Raw genomic sequence first — 15877 nt, forward strand, 5'->3', positions numbered from 1 at the left:
CCGCGAGCCGATATCGATTTCTCGTTAGACCACGTGCAGCCTTCGCCGTAGTAGGCTGTGCGCTTATTTTTCAAGATGGCAAATCCGTTTCCGCGTGTACCGACGAGTTTCACCGTGAAATTCTCAACGACAACGACAATGACAACGACAATGACGACGACGACGACGACGACGACGACGACGTGGAAGCACTGCGGAATTCGCAACAAGCGTTACTTCGAACCGGATACCTGCTTGGGAATGTTTCCTATGGCAAATTCGACTCGAAGAATGGGAAAATGTTATGTATCGTATGATAGGTATGATGAAGATGCGGTGACTGTTTGGCAACTGTGTCTGCGCAAGTTGTATCACAGCGTCTGTAGGTGAATTTACCAGGAGAATTGTGATTCCACAACGGGTACTTGTTATACGAGCAACGGTGTTTCGTGTTTTGCGACCGATGTTCTTCTCGTTTTTCGGCTGTACCAGGTGTTGAAGAGGTTTTGTAACGTCGAGCGGCTGAATCGCTGGCTTTCGGTCGGCTCAAGTGGCTGATACCAAATTCGCGGCTGCGTGTGTATTCTACTTGATACATGTAATTGGTCAACTGAGTGTGCACGCGTGTTGAATAACGTGTTATCCGGATTTTCTAACGACTACTATTTTGTAATAGTTCCGTTATATGTGTGAGATCGCAGGCGTTTAAGTATACTTGGAAAGTTGACGAACGCGCAATAATACACGCAATATATAAAAATATGTAAAATATTTCAAAGTATAGTACTCGAGATATTTAATGAAACATATAAATATCTTGGGTTTCATTTTTTAAGTGTATTCACAGATATATCAATCTCTAGAGACGCTCGTAGAACTTGCTGTCATATTTTTAAACACTGTGCATAAACGTTTAACAAATATTTCTCATTTTTATCCACCGAAGGAAAAAGCTATTCGTCTATCCGTCAGAAATGGAAATAGACTGGAATTCTGCAAGCCGTGTCTCAATTACGGACACTCGGAAACGCGGCAAGAAACTTCCTGTGTTCTTCGATGAAACTGGAAACAGAGATGACCTAACGCGATATCAAAATGACAGAAACAGCGGGTGTAACCGAAAGGACGAGGGAAAAAGAGTTGGCTGGTCTGGCATGGTTTCTAAAGTGCTGGATTTATAACATTAATTTCCGTGATGGACAAGTTAGCCCGGCTAATGGCACTTTAATGACCGAGAACTATATCGAACCGTTGCTCGTTGGCCATGCGTACCGTGACGCATCTAAAATCAAGATTTACCCTCGTGACGCTGATCAATGACCGACTCTCCGGCCGATACACGAAACCGCGTATTCGATGCTTGCGGATCCTTGGAATTCCTTCGCGTCATGCAAATCCGGCTTGAGTTTCGGTTAACATCTCACGCTGAAGTGGCTTTCTCGCTTCCCTTCTCAAACTGCTGATCCTGTTCCACGAAATTGTTACGAGAGGATGTTGTCAGAGATGGAAATTGGTTGACAAAGTGTTCTTTACTGTTTGACGATAATAAATGGCCGGAGAGACGCGAAGAAGTATTTGCGTGTACATTTGGTCAGATTAATCAATTACCTGGACTTCAGTGACTTGAATTTCAGGAGTTTGCAATTTGTTATTCGTTCGATTTTGACTCGTTGTTTGTTCTTCGTATGATTCGAGATATTCTTTTGCGTTTGTTTCTTCCTGTTGGTCGAGTCGCTTGAATTTTGTATTATTCCGTAGAATCTTTACTACAATTAGTTTATTTACAATAAATGGATTCAACAGATGTTGGTTAAACAGGAAACGATGGTTGTTTAACGCGAACTAATCACAGTGACGTAGTATAATTAAGACAATTAAATAGTTGATTTGCAACTCTCGTCACTACGTTCTCTCTCTCACGCGGACCATGCTCTTTCGACAACGCGATTCGCACTCTTTGACTTCTCGATTCACACTGACTGTTAATTCCCCTTTGTCCCTTGGCATTCCTTTGCCTTTTGTCTTAGCCCCACCACGCACGTGTTGCCTTTTCCGCGTAACTATTCGCTCGAAGGAAGGACCGACGATACATCGTTGGGCCTATCGGCGCTAGGGCTTTCTCGCGACATTGTTTACGGTTCGCTCGATATTTCTTAGGCCTTTCGTCGACGATACTACAATTCACTATCTTTTTCTACAGTTAACACGTTTTAACAAAGTGACAGATGCACCAGGATGACTCCATTTGGTAATCTATTTCCCTATCTATATTAACCAATTTTTAGAAATATTATTGCTTTTATACTGTCTGCGGCGGCACTCGACCACGGAAATTTCCAACGGCTTCGCGACACAAAGCGCTATGCGTTCAAAGCGTAAGGCGACAGGCTTAACGTACCATCGATATCCCTACGATTCTTTCGCCGAATATTCCGAAGAATGTATACGCGACAACCGTCGCTGACTTCGAATAAACACACGCGTAGTGGGGATATCGAGGGGCAACAAAGGAAAGAATCTGTTTGGTTTCGAACCAAAACATTCATTCTGTCCCGAGCTGCGAAGTGCGCGAGGTTAAACGAAGTAAACAGAATTAGAGAAACGGGTTATCGACTCTCGATAGTTCAGTGTTAATCGTTAATAGTGGTTAATCGCTGTTTGTTGTTAATTGTTAAGAGTTTAATAAACGTTATTGTTGAAAATCGAGAGTATTTCTTGTGGGCACCTTCGCCGACGATCACCTCGTGTCTTTCTTTTTTCTTCATTTTTAACTACTGTGTGACTCGTTCGAAAATCCTTAACGATACATCTGAACAACAATACGTTTTAATATCTAGAAGCATACGTATTTTTCTACCGGATTTCGAGTTAAAAATATCGTCTCGTGGCAACAAATCTTCCTTCAATTTCATCCCACATATCCGCTCTCCGATAAAATTATCCACTTATATAAAATCATATTCACGAATCCGAACGATTTCGATTCGAATAATCCGACTTGCGTAACCCGCCTAACATAATAATTTAGAAGCTTAAGACACAAATTGTCAGTTATCCTGGGATCTTCGCGAGGAGTCGAAAAGTACCCTCGAACGTAATTATCCTGATTGTTCGTAGCTGGTAAATCGATACGGTGTCTCGTTGGCGAAAAGATTCTCTCAGAGCGCTATAATAGCTGAAAGAAAGAGAGAGAGAGAGATAGAGAGAGAGAGAGAGAGAAAGAAAAGGAGAGAAGTTGTGTTGTGTCGGGGCTAATGAAAGAACATTGTAGAACATCGGAGTTTCTTCATTTTGGTGTTCTTCCCGATGCTTTTACCAACAGCATTGCGTGTTACAGTAATCTACTCTTATTTATCTTACCATTGTTTTTCATTGTAGCAGGCGATGTAAATCGATAACGGGTGGGCGTTTTAATAAAGCAACAAAAATCCCCACCAGTACGTCGAGATTGCCTTTTTATTAAAGAAATCCGGTGAATTGCTGGCGCTTGGATAGGTACACGAGTTATAAAATGGAGGGCGCGAGTGAGTAAAAGAGTCGAAATAAATTTCGCCTGGGCGGAGCCATCCTCGTACGGTTTTTGTAGCTTTGAAATCTCATCGGCTAGGCTCTCCGGATCATTTTTTTTAAGGGGAACATGAAGTAGAAGCACCGAGAGAGCCACGAGAGGGTGACACTTCTACATTGCCACTTACAGTCACTAAATCTAAGGGTCGACGGAACTCGATGAGCACAGCGTTCCTCTAGCTCTATGTATTGTGCAAACTCGATTTTGCTGAAATCGCCAATTTTCGAAGGTAAATTCCGCTCGACGATATCGATCGATGTTTTCCTTAAAAATGATTATCGATAACTTTTTGATAATATCATACATTCTAAAAGACATTGTGTAACGTATATAGCGTTTCTACGCATTGCGACAGATGTACAGGATGGTCCATCTTAATCGATCTCCTTGCGCATTTCTTTACCGTTATCTTCATTTACTAACGCTTGTTTGTTCAGTTTAATCCATTAAAGCTTAATTTAAAATTAGCTCAACATTGCATTCGCAACTTTTTCTTCCGGCAATTTATGTTATTGCTTTGGTTTTTAATATCGCCGCTGTTTTATCGCTGTCGATGTCTGCGTATTTTTATATCTTCGATAATGTGCACTTTTAAATGAAACAGTTACCGACTACTTAACACTTACTTACTTACTGTTAAGTGAGAACTTGTATAAAAAATTACGGATTGATAGCTTTGACCACTTTAGTAGTTCGAGTGCCAGCGGACAGTAACTGCGACTACGCAACACGATAATCAACACGATATTGAATTCCGTCGCTTAACGTTCCGATTACAAAGAAAATTCTACGATTCGTACAGATTTTATAACGTTACGAAGCTAAAATACGGATACATTTTTTACTGGAAATAAAGATTTGAATAGAGAGACGGAGAAAACGTTCTAATAAAAGTTGTAATAAAAATCGTTCAAAAGACCTCTAAATAAACAAGTTTCTCCGAGCTCGAGCATTCTTGCCAATTGAAAAAGCACGATGAAGCGAAAGAACTCGTGCCATACAAAATTCATAACTGATTTAAAACTTCCAAAAGTGTATAATGTTTATCTGTGAAAAAAACACACCATCTTTTCCTCTCTGAAAATCGTATCACGTCCACTACTTGTAGAGACGCAACAACTTTCCATTGCTCTAGTTTCGTTCCAGCATGACCGATATTTTTTCTAAAACGAATATATTTTCCGAACACCCGTAGCATCAGGTCAAGACTTAGCAAAAAATTACCAACGCTCGAGCAATGAAGCGAACACTCCAAGCTACTCCATCAAAACCCGCCCCAAAATTCGTTTCTTCACTGTGTAGTGCTGTTGGCTGGTGTCGGTTTGCCTGCTTCTACGAGAAAATCACGCGTACGCTCCATCGCTCGTTTCCCCCTTCAAACTGCGATGGTTCGACTATTATACACCGTGTGCCTAAATTCATGCTTCGAACAAAATCAGAGATTCTATGGTTTTTTTTAGAATAAAGAAAGAAAAAGAAAAAAATTGACAATAACGAAATTATGTTAGAGGCGTGAGTTTTCAGGCACTCGATTATACTGACAACTACTCGCTATGTTCATATTGGAAAGATGTAGCAAATTTTACTTCGTTCAGCGTTGTACTTGTACTTTTAGTGCGTGACGCAAATTAAATAAAATATTTAACACACAAATAAATAAAAGCAACGTAATGTGTACAATTTGCGCTAAATATTAATAGCTTGAATAATATTTGAATAATCCCTGAGTAGACAGAAGCTATGTCCAAGTTGATAATTTATAGATCGTAATGCGTTCTAGCAAGCCCAGTTTAGTATCTATTATATCTCGGACATACTTGAAAATTTTCCAAAATTTCGATTTTCTCCAAAATTCAGCTCGCAACGCAATTTCATTATCCTCCGGTCATGGAAACTCTGCTAACGTCACATTAAAAGATTTAGCGCCACGACGTACGTACCGAACCCTCGATAGAAACAAGTAAAGTCGCATCACTTGGCCGTTTTTCTTTTCGATTCCCTTCTCGTCTTTGCCCCGCTTGATCACGCTTTGATCACAGCCTGGCCGGCGTTAATCAAGGCGTAAACTGCGCCTCGCTTCTTTCTTCGACGCTTCAACATGGCTGAGAAGGCTGTGCTCTCATTTCCAAGTTCAAAGAATCCGAGTTTTTACGACGGCTTGTTTTCCCTTAATACTCGATGTAACACGACCTCTCGCGTTCTACGCCTTCCGCGCTTCTTTGATCACAGCCAAGACTTGCAACAATCCTTCTCTTTCCCCCTTGAACCATTGATAACGATAACGAGAGGGTGGATGTAACCGGAGGGTTTTACAAAGGAGGAGAAAAAAACAAAAAGAAAGAAAGAAAAGGAACGAAAATGAAATATGTTTCGGCGGTTGGTCTGGTCTGTTCCAGGAAAATGGCTTGTTCGCGTGTCGAATTTATCGAGCACGATTGAAACGTAAAATCGACGTTACACGGCTGAAGGATCGCGTAGCTTAAAGCGTTTTCGCGAGCAACATCCAGATAACGAGTCTCCTTCCTCTCCTTTTTGTTTCCTCTCTGTTTTTACCGGCTCCTCCTCTCGACTTCTCTCGCTTCTTAACGGCAGGGTCTATAACGATATTACGGTTCTTCGACTTCCGGTTCGAGTTGCTACACAACCCGGTAGATTGATCCCTTTGAATTGGAATCGTTGCACCTTCGAAAGTCGAGAGAGTCGAAAAGTCATTCTACAGAATTCGAGCAAGTTTTAAGTATCGAATAATGTTTCCGTTCCCTCGCTGATCGTCCATCTTACGTTCTAATTTTTCCACTAGAAATAACTATACTTGCACGGTAAGTAAGTGTTTGGACACTCTGATCGATTCGCAGTAAGAATGTGTGAGCTTTGATAAATCGTAGAAATTAATGGCGAATTATAACGACTGCAAGTTTCTACTTACTAATACTTTGTTACAGAGTCAGTGAAAGTTGTAAATTTTGGTTACTTTAAATTGTCTGATCATCCGGTGTATCTGGTTAAACGAACAATAGTATATCATAGCTAATATTAACACTAGAACGTCCATCTTACGTTCCAATTTTTCCACTAGAAATAACTATACTTGCACGGTAAGTAAGTGTTTGGACACTCTGATCGATTCGCAGTAAGAATGTGTGAGTTTTGATAAATCGTAGAAATTAATGGCGAATTATAACAACTGCAAGTTTCTACTTACTAATACTTTGTTACAGAGTCAGTGAAAGTTGTAAATTTTGGTTACTTTAAATTGTCTGATCATCCGGTGTATCTGGTTAAACGAACAATAGTATATCTTAGCTAATATTGACACTAGAACTACCACACTAGTCAAATTGACTGGTTTTACAATTTTATTTTAAAATTCCTACTTCATGTTATATTTTTTTCCACACTGATATAATGACTTTCGCAACGATAATTAAAAGAATAATATAATGTATTGTGTTTTATCTTCTATGTATTCAAACTGAAAATAATTTTGTATCAAGGCTACTTATACCAACACCAGTCAAAATGGCTGGTAATTGTCAAAGTGTAAAAGGGTCCTGCAATCTGTTCATCGAACCCCAATTAACCAGTTTCCTCGTTTTCTACAACTTTCCGCACGTTTTCAAAATTTCAAGTGCGTATCATTCGATATGATGATATCAGTTATCAGGAAAATAGCTAGATGCTAACGCTAGAAATATCACAGCAGTCAAAATGGCAGGTTCTGCGATTTTATAAATTTGTCAACCCTCGTTTAGGGATCCCAGATGGATTAATAATTTTACGAAATCGCCTTGTGTCAAAAGTACGCGTCTATCTGGATACTTGTAAGCAGTGCAATAAAGTATTATCACTTTCAATTTTTTATTTAGCGATCTATCGATAACCAATTTTCGGCAGGAAACTCTGCATGCATCGTAATATCCGATAATTTATTTCTACGTAACAATAAAAAAGCGGACGGTTGCCAGCAATACTCTTAAGTTGATCGTGTTTGTGCATCGTTCTGTCGCCTTTAATCCCACGATACCGGCCGCTCTATACTTGGTATGAATTCTCCTTTCTTCGTACCGTTGCCCTGCATACCTGATATAGATTCTCATTTCTTCGCGTGTCACTGGCCTCTATACGCGATATAGATTTTACAGGCAATTACAACCCGTTGTTTTAAGGGTGAAACCTCTGGGTTATAGAGTTAATTACCATCGAGGCTTGAAATTCAAACTTTCCATGTACAGGCCCCTGTGTAATGCGCTCACGTGTATAATAAAGTCGTAGATTGAAAAAAGAAAAAAAAAGAAAGTAGACAAACGAAAAGTAGGATCGTTATTTTAAGGGCGAACTTTATCCGGTTTGAAACTGGACGGTAATTTGGCGAGCAAACAACAGATGCAAATTATAAGGTGTTTCAATTATAGAATTAAATTAACGGACAGTTTATTTACAAAGTATCCGAGTATTTGGTAATTGCAAGTTCTTTTCTAAATGTCACCGTGCGTCGAAATTAATGGACGGTCTGAAAAATGCAAGCAATCCGAGCCACAAAGCGTGGATAATGAGACAACTGAGCTGAATTATGGACTCGACCATGCGGAATTCTCGAAACGCGTGAATCTCGCGTTACGCCACGAGAACTCGCATCGCCGTTCGCCAATTAAAGCGAATGGATGTCTCGTTGATCCATCGATCGTCGATACTTTTTCGCGCGATCCGTTTACTGCGCGGCTAAGAAATATGTTCAGCGAAACTTGTTGTTTATTGCGATCACCGGTACTGGTATCCGAAATGTGCTGATTTAAGTAACCGATATATTACACTTTGTGTAAGTCCTGCTTCAAGGTTTAGTTTTTGGTGATAAAAAACTTGGATAAGATCCTTCGGCGAGTTTGCGATGGAACACATAGTAAGTATAAGAAGTTGGAGCTATTTTCGTAAGAAACCGATCATTATGAAAGAAACCACTTAAACTCACTGTCGAAGAACGTTGTTAGCAATAAATTTCCCAATTAAAGATATTAAGCCTGTACCTTATTTCAGATATTTTCCATTTTAGAAAGATGCAATTTGAATATTGAATCTCCTTTTTCACACCAAGGAAGGAAAAATCACAATTAGCATTAACGATTGCGACTACGTAACGTTAGTATGAATCTATCCAATTAAATTTAACCTAACAAACACGATCGATGGAAATTTGTGAACGATAATCTTATTTATCAGGTTATCCGCAAAGCGTCTTTCTTTTACAGATACGTCTTTTACAACGATGCATCTTTATATAAACGTGAAACCTAATTTGTCGAACGTCGTGATCTTTATTTTGATACGTGATATTACGATATGTATAATTTTATGTGCTAGACTAGGTTAGTTGCGTAATGGTGATACTTGTATGTGAATATCAGTGTGTGGAAGTATGTGTGTGCGCGGCGTCTCGAAAACAAATGAATGTAAACTGTTCAGTCGGTTAACAGTCTGCTATGGAAGAAGCTGAGAGTGCGTGCAAGTGTGTATCGATGAATATCTTTGAAATCGCTTATCAAATAAATATATAACTATTCTAATATGAATTCTAAGTGTGAATTTAGTGTTCTTATACCATTATTTCGGCTATTAAGATGCAAAATTCTCAACGCGTGATTCGATAAAATAATATAAAACGGAAAATGTTGTGCATCGATTAATTCCTTATAAAACGAAAGAAACTTTTCGAGTGACTTGATAGAAATAATATTCTGCCAGCATATAATGAAATACAATTTTGTAGAGTGAATTAATTCTCAAATTTGTGTCGTCTATGGTGTAAAACGTCTTTCGTGCACCAAGCGAGAAGCCATATTTTTCTTTCAAAGAGTATCAAAGATGGAGACAGTTAGTGCTTCAAACGTTATAATATTTAGTCGACGAAAAACGAAGTGAAAAGACGAGATCCTCGAATGTTTATCGATTCAGTATGCAACAATAGATTCGTGATCGTGGAAAAATGGTTGACATTTCGACGCGTTGCCAACGGAAGTGCATAATGGCTGCTCGAAAATTTATAGCGTCCTTCGTGACAGCAAACTTCGCATGCATAAAGCGCGGACACGCGGCTCGGAACGATCACAGGCGAATTTGAAGAAACACTTCAGGTTCGTTCTAGCCTGGCATCAACTAGAATCCCAGTTTGCTCTTCTATCAACGAGACTAGATTCCTTGGACTCTGTAAACACCAAGCGCACGGTAAATCTTAAACATTGACACAAGATCGTTCGAATAATCCTGGCACGGGGACGGGCAAAAATTCCATGATTTATAGTTAAAAGCGATCCTCTGTTGCAAGGATACAGAGCGGTTCGTTTAATTCTATATCCTCCAATTTCTGTTGAATATATTTATTTATTTATTTATTTATTTACTTTTTCTATTTTCTCTGGTGTCGGCACCGGACAACTTCCGGCTTTCCACTGTGTTACACTTTCTAAATTTTCTTAAAATTTATATTTCACTTCGTATACACCATAAAATATAACATTTTGAACAATTGTATAGCACGTTCTATAAGAAATAACGATATGTTGTTTAAAAATAAGAATATAGATGGCGGAATGGTAGAACAAGATGGTGGAATTGAGATTCTGATTCATCCGTTAAATATAAATCAACTAATATTATTAGGGAAATTTCACGAGTCGCAAATTTTCAATGTTAATAAATGTTTCTCGTATATCAGTAACAAGTCTGATGATAAAGTAAGATAGGATTTTACAAATCAATTTCACGAATCTAAATTTCGCCATATTAATCTGAACTGTCGTTGCACAGTTCGTTTTCGATAAACGACACGTTATTTTAGTAAATATTGTCATCCATTATTATTATTATATTTATGTATGTAGCCTGTTAAAACGATCGAACGAATCCCGTAAATAAGATACACGAATTGTATAAAAAGAAAAAAATGTCGGTCAGCGGAGTAGAAAGTTACAGTACGCTCAATTACGTACAGTTATTTACGTGACATTTGAAAGAATGGCCATAATCACCTGTGGGACATAAGAAGCGCCTAGCGACTATAAATAGTGACTTTTAATGCAACCAAGTGCTCGACATTGAGCGGCTATAGTCATCTTTAGCAACGACTTAACTGGAACGCTATATTTCATTGGTCGGTATACGATAATCACTTCGAAGGACAGATTCAGAGACAAGAAACTATTATTTAGATTATTTATTATCGATTTTTGAGAACGCATTATTTATTTATCAGCATGTTTTTATTTCTCTTCGCCATTTGTTACGAGCCAAGTCGTTAGTTTCGGTCGATGCGAAGTCGAATTAAAGCGCAAATGCAATTGCGATCAAATTGTAGGACAATAATGGAAACAATAGAGATAGGGAATAAAGAGAAGCTTGAAACGATCTCTTAAGGTTCGTAGAATAAACTGACGGTAATAGTTCACGGTGACATCGACGATTAGTATTATCGTTTTGACGATTTAGGTAGCCTCGAGGGGGTACGAGACATAAAAAAACACAAGGCATATAAAATGGAATATAAGAAAATTAATTGAAAGAAAGAAAAGGTATTCGATTTAGAGATTTTCCCCGACAAGCTAAAACGATGTAAATTTTGTAGAAAAAAACATTTTCTAAAAATCTAAACTGTAAAATGCTGAACCGCGAACAAAAGTTAAATATTTCGTCTGATCGATAATTATTATTAGCACACAGTGATTTCCGAAGAATTAAAAAATCGTAATGTTTCGATCAAAATTCACCGTATTTGTAAGCAAATGGTTACAACCGAACAACTTCGAGCAATAATTGAAAAAGAGGAAAAGAAGCTTGAATATTCCTCGATCAGTTTCTCGTTACAGATAAAATTTCTCAAAAGATTTATCAGTCGTCAAACGTTCGTCAATATGCAAAAGCCAGTGTTAATTAGAAACGAACTACGAAGGTGTCGGGAACGGGTAACGCTCGCGACGTCAGACGCAGCCACTAAATCGCTAAGGAAACAAGGCTGAAACGCATTCCAGTAATTACAGGAGTCAGGCTAAAGCTGTTTTTAAATACGTGGATCGGCTGAATCGCTGGTTGGCTCGCGTCGTTTTCCTGAACGCAATTACCGCGAATATTCTTCGTGGCCACGTGGCTCTGCAGGAGTCGCGCTTATTCACGCTACCGTGCTCCCCTTTCATTACAGGCTTCATTTCATTAAGGGGACATCTCGCTAGTCTGTGCAACGATTATGGGAATCGAGAGGAAAGAAAGAAAGAAACAGAGTTCAAAGGACTTGAACCGCTCACTGGTTAACCGTTTTCTTACTCGAGTCTGCTGACTTATCGTCCGATACACGTATATACAGTCAGGTGCAAAAACAAAAGAACAGGTGGTAGTGGAACTAGGTTTCAACGAAGTTTAATCGAACTAGCGGCACTGGCGTTATATGCTCGAGTTTAATTTATCGAGTGATAAGTTTATTCGCGTTTACTTAAAAGAGCGCGTGAGATACTATTATTTACTTTCGCACAAAATCTATTTAAGAAAGCTACGAATAACGCATTAAGGGGATGTCCCGAATTAGAATGTTCTAAAACAGCGTCTGTTTGTGATTTTTTTTAGAAGGGCAAGAAAGAAACGAAGTTATTGAATTTTGAGGTATGGTTTTGTATATATTTAACGAATACAAAAAAATTTTTTTTAGAGTAAACAAAAAAATTATAACAGATTTCTAAGCCTATTTCATGGGCTGTGGTTTTCGATCGGCGTGAAGGATACACCTCGTAATTCTTGACTGAAACGAAAAACCAAAAAAGGATTAAATTATTATATATTTTTTTTCTCGATGAACTTAAGTTGTTCCGAAAGTATCTTTCGTTTTGTAAATAAACGATAGACGTACGACGCTTTTTGTTTTCTTTGTTTCATTGAATTATGTACGATCCATTTATATATATCGTATATTTTAAAGAAACTTTTGAGACATTCTAATATATTTAGGCGGTTTGTTTATAAATTCAGATGCATTCACATTTTCTAAACTATTCTTGTAACCAGACTGGGAATTTCTATGCATTTCGAAAAAATTTGAAGCCACAAAATTGCACCAGGATGTACATAATATGATGTACGAAAACGTACAAGGTATTCAAATTATAATTTGCTTTTTGTGGTACTTGCTGGGGACTAAAACAATTTCCTACCGAGTTTCTACTTTTTTAATTATATTCCCAAGAACGTGAATTTGCATAAAAATCTGCAGTCTACTTAAAACATTCCCTTTGAATGTATACATTAATGGAAAGCGAACCGACTTATTGCTCCAATCCATTAGATTATTCAGTAAAAAATAATCGAAATTAGTATTTACATTTTTCTTTAAACAAGCCGCATTTCATTTCAATTCACCGATGCCTATTTCCACTATCTGGCCGCTTATTCTTGTGCCCGACTGTATACACCTACAGAGAAAGAGAAGCTTGGGAACGTTGGAAATGGAGAAAAGAGAAACGACCGTCCAGCTTAAGCAATCACATTTTCAAGATCTTAATATAGAGACACGTCATCGTGCCGCTTTTCCACTGCACCCCCTCAACCCTCTTAGTTTCTCTCTCTTTCTTTCTCTCTCAAATCGACGACTTTCTCCCAGTGGAACTGAGCAGCGGAACCCTGGGAGGAGAGGAGAGGAGAGATTGAGAGAACGCAGGGAAGCAAGAGAACACAAGAGCACAAGGGGGAACGGAATGGTACAGCAGGAGGGGGAGAAACTGTAGTGAGATAGAGGGTGGCCTGGAGGCGAGGCACCGTAGGAAGGGTGGAAATAACGGTGACTGCAGAAGTTTTCGCATTGCACGTAAATTACAGACGACATCGATGCATCCACCAAGTTTCCTATATTTGCAACGCTCTCCTCCGGGCGAAACAATCGCGGGATCTCGATACTCCTGCCGACAACCTCGCCGGATTCCAACCCTTCTACTCTTCCTCCGTGGATCAGGCCGTTCGTTTGATTTACCAGGGAAACTTTAATCGCGATACACTACGGCTAATTTTATTCCAGCAGCCGGGCTGCGATCAATTTAATAAAAGGGAAAACACAACGAGAAAAGAGAAGCAAGGGAACGCGAACTTGGACCATCTCGACGATGGATTTTATTTTCTGATTACGTAGGAAGATGAGACGAGCGTCTGGTAAGTTGAGACTCGAAGTTGATCCAACGGGCCGACGTCACAGCACGGCATGCAGTGGACAAAAGTCGAAAAAATCATTGTTAGATTTTGATCTTATTATCGGGTTGTAAACGATAATTCCCTGTTTATTAATTCCGATCAAACAGTAGCTGTTACGTCTCAAATACAGAGAATCCGAATAAAGAGACGCATAATTGTAATTTCCAATTTAGATGTGTCTTTCTTTCTTCAAAGAGCAATTTAAAAGAAAATGTTCGCACCGTCCTGTAATTCTGATTCTTCTGTGTCAAAGAGGCATTTCGTATTACGTTGCTGTATAATCTATTTTCTGCTACAAAAACTGCCACGCTTTATTTCCTTATATCCTTTATTTTTCTTTTTTCTTTTTCTTTTTTTAATGAAATCTATTCGTAATCGCGACTAAGTAATTTCGCATGGCAGTTAGAAAAAGATGGAAAGATCGTTGCCGATATCGGCACTGTTTATTCAAACGTCACCGTGTATGCTTGGACGAAGAAACGAATACTGGAGATATTTCAGTCGAGCCAGGGAGTAGGGAAAATGCTAACAAAGATTCGATAAATAGACTTCTACTCGCGTCCTATCTTCTGATATCAAGTTTCGAGAAACTGCGCATTATATGCATTTCTCGATCTTTGTCCGGAATGCTCGTTCAAATGCCGCACTGTAAGACGCGAGACCGTGCACTCCGAGTCTGTCCAGTGAATTTTGATTTTTGCTCTGAATTCTCATTCAAATGCCGCGCTGTACGACGCGATCATCTTCTCGAAATAACTTCTGCTTGAATTTGGCTTTAGTTTTACATTATCCACGGTTAAATCGTGAGTTATACGCTGGATACGAGACAATCGTTAGAGGCGATTTAACTCCTCACTCTGCTTAAGGCTGTTTCATTCGAAATAAAAATCGTATTTTAACAGATATTATATTTTAATTTCGTTCTTCGATAAAACGTTGCGTTTATCGCGTAGAATAACACAAAAAAATAAAAAACCAAATTTAAGATGAAAAATAAAAGAAGAAACTTTATTTCTTTTTTTTCTAACACTTGGTTTTACAACAGTCAAAAAAGGAAGTAGCAAAATATAGCGACAGATATAGCAAAAGAGTCAACAAACATCGAAACCCCCTAATTACTGGACTACTTGATAGACCTAAACATTAGATTTAATTAGTTATTTATATTAAGCAATATTTACTTATTTACAACATTTACTTAAAACTTACTTATCTATAATAAGTATTAACTTATTATAAATATTTACCCCTGTCACTGTGCCACGCCAGAAAAAATAACTGAAAATTCCCAAAGCGAGAATTGATTGCAAATATCAATAAATAAAAAAAACTTGGTTTTACAATTTGTTTCCGAGCTCTAAGCGTGACTTTTCAAGACTGACTCTTACAACTCGACTTCCGATCGGATTCGGTTATTTCACTTTTGTCACCCCTCAATATCATCCCCACTAACCGCGCGTTTGTTAGGCGTCCGTGACCGTTGCCACGCACGCTTTCTTCTGGAACATTCGGCTGAAGGACCGTTGGGATATCGATGGCTCATTAGGCACTTCGGCCATATACGTTTTCGCCGAGTGTCGCCACGTCTTTATTTCCATCGTCAGTCCATCGGGTTTGACGTGTGCCGGTCGTGACACGTTCTTCGACTTCTTCTGGATATTTCGATCCTACAATTTCAATTTAAATTGGTCGAAAGTATTTTAGCGAATTAATGCACGATTTTTTATATACTGATTTGTCATAGTCTGCAAAATAGTTCGCCATTCCCTTGTAACGTCAATTCACATCAGAGACCAGGTCACACACCGCGGGCAGGATGACGCTCAGATGTCTACACATCCTTGGCGCGTACCCTCGATAGTCCTAAGTACCCACCGGGGGTCTTGTAATTTTCATAGTTAAGGTCCTTCGGACCAAGCGAGTATCTCTTGTCTTAGGTTTCCTTTTACGTTTATCGTTTACTACGGGTTAACACGAAAAGTTAGTTTTTCCTCACTTCTGATGTGTTTCGTTAGCAACTTTCTCACGAGGGCGGCTAAAACCCTTCCTGGTCCACCAACCGTCTTATTATCCAATCGGAGACGGTGTCTACTGCCCTCGCTTCCTTAACCAAAATTATCA

At 38.8% G+C, this 15877-nt stretch overlaps 1 long non-coding RNA gene across 1 annotated transcript; it reads left to right on the plus strand.

Moving 5' to 3' along the window:
* Window positions 1-3859: 3859 nt before the first annotated feature.
* On the plus strand, window positions 3860-15395 carry LOC117151959. The gene is made up of 3 exons (XR_004462143.1): window positions 3860-3873; window positions 8957-8959; window positions 15224-15395. It is a non-coding gene; the product is annotated as an uncharacterized LOC117151959 (long non-coding RNA).
* The last annotated feature ends 482 nt before the right edge of the window (window positions 15396-15877 follow it).

The sequence above is a fragment of the Bombus impatiens genome, unplaced genomic scaffold, assembly GCF_000188095.3.
Source record: "Bombus impatiens unplaced genomic scaffold, BIMP_2.2 scf_0549, whole genome shotgun sequence".
Taxonomy (NCBI): Eukaryota; Metazoa; Arthropoda; class Insecta; order Hymenoptera; family Apidae; genus Bombus; species Bombus impatiens.